The sequence below is a fragment of the Coptis chinensis genome, chromosome 3, assembly GCF_015680905.1.
Source record: "Coptis chinensis isolate HL-2020 chromosome 3, ASM1568090v1, whole genome shotgun sequence".
NCBI classification, from domain to species: domain Eukaryota; kingdom Viridiplantae; phylum Streptophyta; class Magnoliopsida; order Ranunculales; family Ranunculaceae; genus Coptis; species Coptis chinensis.
In genome coordinates, this window is record NC_141458.1 from 39,205,389 (window position 1) to 39,211,294 (window position 5,906).

The 5,906-nt window shown below is 33.3% G+C and overlaps 1 long non-coding RNA gene across 1 annotated transcript; it reads right to left on the reverse strand.

Annotated features, from left to right (window-relative positions):
- Positions 1-389: 389 nt before the first annotated feature.
- LOC147509560 (uncharacterized) lies at positions 390-5,686 on the reverse strand. The gene is made up of 7 exons (XR_015216576.1): positions 5,470-5,686; positions 3,483-3,586; positions 2,664-2,993; positions 2,253-2,360; positions 1,743-2,163; positions 1,551-1,616; positions 390-526 (listed from the first exon to the last, which is right to left on the reverse strand). It is a non-coding gene; the product is annotated as an uncharacterized LOC147509560 (long non-coding RNA).
- Positions 5,687-5,906: the final 220 nt, after the last annotated feature.

Here is a 5,906-nt window from a genome sequence, read left to right on the forward strand (position 1 = left end):
TAAAACGAATTTAAAAAATTGGTGTCATAAGCGACGTTCTAATCGCCGCTGGAGTCCAAAAAAGTCTATTAGTTGTGTTCATGTTCGATACTACATGTGCCGCAGAAGACTATTTTTATCAGTAATATCATTGCTAATTGTGCCCCATTTGTACAAATTATTCCCCCCCCCCCCCCAACCAAACCCAAACTATCATTTAACAAATAAACCTAAAAACAAAAACCATAACATCAAATATCTAATAATATGTAATAAACATCAAATTTTCAGTAAATAAAATTGGGTCAATTCACTCTATTATAAACAAATGAGTTGCATATTTTTTTTTTCTAAACTCTTCTTAATAATAAAGGTATTAACTTAACAAAAACAATTCTAAACATCCCTCAAGTAGCTTGCAAATGAAACTGTCTTCACTAAAAAGCAAAAAAAAAGTGACATAAAATAGCATATAAATTCATCTGAGGCCTCTTACAATTCCAAACCGCCATTTCTTCACAACACTCCTCTTTTGATGTACGATTATCTGCACATGAAAATATTATCTATTAGACCTTTTGCATTGTAGAGCATAATAACATGAGCAACAAGGAATATACAAACAATTGAAATCATAAACAATATTACAACTTCCAAAGCTTATAATGTTAGCTACCCACAAGATAGTAAGAACTGGCACTAAACAAAATAGTTCCCAAAGGTATTTTACAAATTCAAGTTTAAAAAATCAAGTCAAAGTAAGTCAGACTATTTGAAGCAAATAAATTAATCTGCATGTGAAAAATGTTGGACCAAATAATATATCTAGTAATAAGCAGGGTACGCTCACAAGCAAGACAACTAATTAACACAACTAAGACGACAAAATTCAACTAATATAGCTTAGCAGATGTGATGCAACACTACCATAAGACATATAAATACACTTACACCCAAGTGGCTTTGCCAATGTTGGTATCCAATCAACAAATCAAGAAGAGTATTGCAGAACAATAAATTATTTATATGGTCTTGTATGAGATTAAAGCATTTTGTCAAGAGAGTTACTTTCTCAAGAGGTACATCTGATGCAAGTTCAACACCTTCAGGGAGATGACTTACATGGGGAATGGTTAGTGGGATAAATTCTAGCTATGTAATCTAGGTACTAATTGAGATGGGTGAATCTGTTTTGTCCTTTTGTAGGCATAAGGAAACATAACAGCGAGAGTACACTCTGATAAGACCCTTAAAACTATAAAAAAATACCCCTATATCAATCAGTTCTAAATTTGATATGTTTTTCTTTTTTTCTTTTTTTTTTGGTGAAAATTTGGGAACTATGAGAACAAGAGAGAGCTACCTCTTGGACACTCACAAAGTCACGCAACTATTTTAAAAGTACCAAGTACTACTCAAAGTGTAAAGATCTTAGCAGGAATTCATATACAAGTGATTGTTCAAAACGAGATTGGTGATGATATGCAACCTAGAAACGTAGAAATATGTAATATATGAATGCATCAGATTCAAGTACACTCTTTAGGGACATTTCCACCTTCTTAACTTACAGTGTGGTCCTCTTCAACAAAACGAACCACCAATATTTCGATGGGAAGCGTCAGAGCACAAAGACCCTGAAATGTGTATACCAATATTCAGCATGAAAAGAGAGAATGAGCCGATTAGAATAACCAAATCAGGCACATTCTTTGATTGTAATTATCAATTTCTCACAGCTAAATAACTTGGTAAAGACTCACGATGCATGTAATCGGAAGAGATCTGCTTAGACCAAGTACAAACAAAAGTGAATAGAGTGTCACTATTGTAACTTTCATTATTTCAGAACCAACTTTGGTGCTGATTCTGACATGCAATTATCGCAAAAGAATAAGATAATCACAATATGCAAGAAGTCACCATTTACTTTTCTATCTTCTGTTGTCTGATTATTTTTACCAGAGGAGACGTCTTTCCAACATCTCGGTCTCCATCCACCTAAATTGTGCAAAATTCATATGAGATGATCCATATCTCCAAAACAGATAAATTTGTATAGTAGATGAATCTTAAAATACCTGGTGAAAATGGCTACAAAAGATAATAAGGGAAGTTGTGAAGCCAATGAGGAGTGATGCAGATATGACCGTGCCAGTTAAAGGAAGATGCAACATTTCACTACTAAAATAGTGCAAGACCACAAGAATTAAGAAGAGAATATGCTAAAACAATTAAGAGCATGATGGCAATAATAGGAAAACCAAGATAACCTTTTTCCTACTCTGCAATAGGTAGAAAGCTGTAGTAGCAAATGGGCCAAAAGCTGCAAAACACAACGGTTCTCCCAGGCCTTGGTAACTTAATCTAAAAGGTGGGCACTGTAATGGTATTTGGAGATGTGAGCACTACGTTCCTCCCAAATTAATAAACATGAAATCTTAGACTAATAAATGAATATGAAAACAATCATCTACTGTCAATTTAACAAACATAACTTCTCAAAATTACGTATCATCAAATATTTGTCAATCCCAATGAACACGAAAATATAGACCATAATTCTACCTACATTGAACATCAATTTTCTAGACATTAAAATGATTAATAAGAGTGTTGACTGTGTTTTCTTTCCAAGATAAACTTGAATAAATTCCAAAATCTGCCAAATAAAGAGTATATACCTGATAGATATAACCACATATTATAGCGCAAAGGAGTAACAATATGGAGCGGACATTTCCTGCTTCAACACATGCCAATCTAAGACCTATGAAGCCAAATGGAAGCAACGTGTATGCAGAAACAAGAGTTCTTGTATGACTTTCGCATATTAAAGACCCTATTAACTTCATATTTTTCATGTACTGACTAAACTCAATATTATTTATGTACACAATCAGAACAACATAGTTACAAAAGACAAATGAAGGGTGTTTTACCTGCCAACCATATTCACAATGGATTCTTTCTTGTTCTTGTCCGCTCCTGTATCAAAATCGTAGACATCGTTGCTGCGCATCAACCACAACTCTTCTTAAACAAGTCAGGAAAGTATGAAAAGTGCAACCATGAAAGAAGGAAATAACACTACACAATCTGTCTACCAGAGCAAAAAAATTGTACGCCAAGCCCCCAAGGCATCAAATATGCATATAACACTTGTTTGGACTGATTGCTCTATGGTCCCATCTATAAGATTCCTTAGTGCATTTGAATAAATGATGAACCAGCTAATACAGAAGAATCTGAGAGATATATATATATATATTTTCAGATATGTTCTTACAAATGCTGAGTTTTAGTCACTAACATGCGCTCAAAAACATAACTGACACTATTATATGGCAAGTAACATTGGTTTCCTTGTTTTCAATACCATACACATTTCTATGCCCATAAGTTTTCTTTTGTTTAATGTGCTGAGTTAAATCGTCACATTGAGGTGTCGGACATGACAAAAGCTCATTAGTTCACTCCTTTGGAACATTAATGAAACATACCTTAAATTGAGCCTAGTGATAACAGGAATCGAGGATGCCAATAGCAAAAAAAATCGGCTAGCTGAAAAGACGCCTACTTGTAAATAAGTTGTTGCACTACCTACCTATCAATATAAAGCATAAGATACTGAAGAAGTTTAAAATGCAGTACAAAATGTAGCATATACAATGGTTGCCAACTTGCTATATATGAACGAGCATGTTAGGATGTTAGGTGAGGAAAATAAAATTGGCACTTTAGAGCTTAGAAACATAAATTTATCCAGAGCATTACCCACTACACACGTAGTAATGTTTGCAAATTTGTAAGGTGGGGTATGTACAAAATGCCCCAGATATTCGCAGATTCATGACATGTGGATAGACAGATATACCTAAAACTTTTCATATTTCTAGCGAGTGTAGTTATATCATCTACGTCAAAATGAACTAGCATAATCTAAATACATCAATAATTCATATACAGGTGATGATATGCAACTTGTAGACTTTGGGGGATCAATATAGCCACTCGATATAAAGAAAATGTCAATATCACATACCTTTAGATAATTTTTTTTCTCTAGATAAATTGAAAATAGATGACAATAGTTATACATGCACATAGAAAAAAAAATATATTTAAAAGCAACGGAATCAAGCACAAAAATCAAGCATATAAACTTTTACGTTGCTTTACTTCCTAGCAATAACAAGTTTAAAAAAATTAACAATATGGGAATTTAACACAAAGACAACACAAAAACTTACTGTAAAGGAAGTTAAAGAAGCAAAAAGGGTAAAGAAAGAACCCAAAAAAGAAGTTAACTTAAAAAAAAAAAAACAATTAATCAAGGCAGAGGTGGAGAAAAGGTATTTTTATTTGTATTTATAGTATGAGAACATAATTCAAAGGTTTTCAAATCACAAGGAATGTGAGAGAGAGTAAAAGGTTCTCCAAACAAATACAAGCAACCATATAGGGCTACCAAAGCTGAACTATAAGATGTGACTATTTGGATTTCTTAGGCAAGACAAAGGTCAGAATAAGATGATGATCAAGGAATAGAGAACCTTGAGAATTTCCATTTATAGGCTTAGTCAAAGAAATCATAGAGAATTAAAAGCCTTGAGTTACTTGAGGGATAAAAATCAATATCTTAAAATTCAAGACTCAATATAACACGAAACTTTTCAAAATAATGAGAAACACAATCAACTGATAATCTTAGACATTCAGGCAGGAAAAACGTGACTATTCAAATTCAATGCTACAAATCCACAATCAAATCATTCAATGTTGTATAGAATTTGTGCTGAAATATTGAGCAATATGACAACTGAACTACAATTTACCTTCTCTATGACCTTAAAATGAAATCCTCCCATCAAATTTCAGCTTCAAAAGGTAGAACAGTTCCAAACAACTGAATGAAATTGGTCTATATACTATTACATGTTATAGGGAACTCGTCCTTACTTCTAAAGCTTGTACCAACTCGAAACTTCTCTAATTGGGGCCTGGATTCCTTCAAAAGAAGGTCTGGCAATCGGATTATATTATGACTTTTTCTACAACAACTTCAATGCCTTTCCAAAGTAGGTTTTTTACCATATCCTGACGCATAGTACAACTGAAGGAGGCGGTTAGTTTTTCCCCTCTTCTCTCCAGGCCACTCCCATTAACCGAAAGCTTTTTAATAATTTACAAAATTTGGACTGACTTAAACAGTTAAGTTACACTATTTCAAAATCTATATTAGTGGTTAGTGACTGCATTGTGTTTGACAAATAAGAACAGATTCGACCAACACAAGGTTTCTACTTTTGAGGAGTCTCAACAGTTACTCAAACAATAGAAATAGAAATCAATCTTAAAGTTTCAGCAAGAACATAGAATTAATGGAATTCATATATATATATATATATATATTATTAATGGAATTCTATATATATATATATATATATATATAGAGAGAGAGAGAGAGAGAGAGAGAGAGAGAGGTACCTTAATTTCAACGCTGCACCTTTTGTTAGTGCAAGGCTGAGAACCTATAAAGGCAAAAATAAAAAAAAAGTAAGGGTTCGGCTTGTTAAAATAGACGTAGCCTCACCTTTCGCCGGTGTTGGTGCATTGATTTGATTGAGCGCTGTGAGAAAAAGGTGATTCAGTAGAGAGAAAGATGGAGGTGTGGGAGAAGGAGAGAAGAGATCGAGACGTGCTTTTATTTCTTTATTTTGTTTTGTTTTCTAGTTTTCTATTTTGGTGAAACTTAGGTTTCCGTTTTAATTTCTTTATTTTCTTAATGGCCCAATAGCAAAAAAATAGAGCGGGCTTTAGTGAAAAATAGAGTGCCGTAACTAAGAAATTTTGTTCACCAAACTAATTTGATATTTTCCGACGATAATTTTTTTGTCCCTAATATCAAGTGAATTAGCGACGTG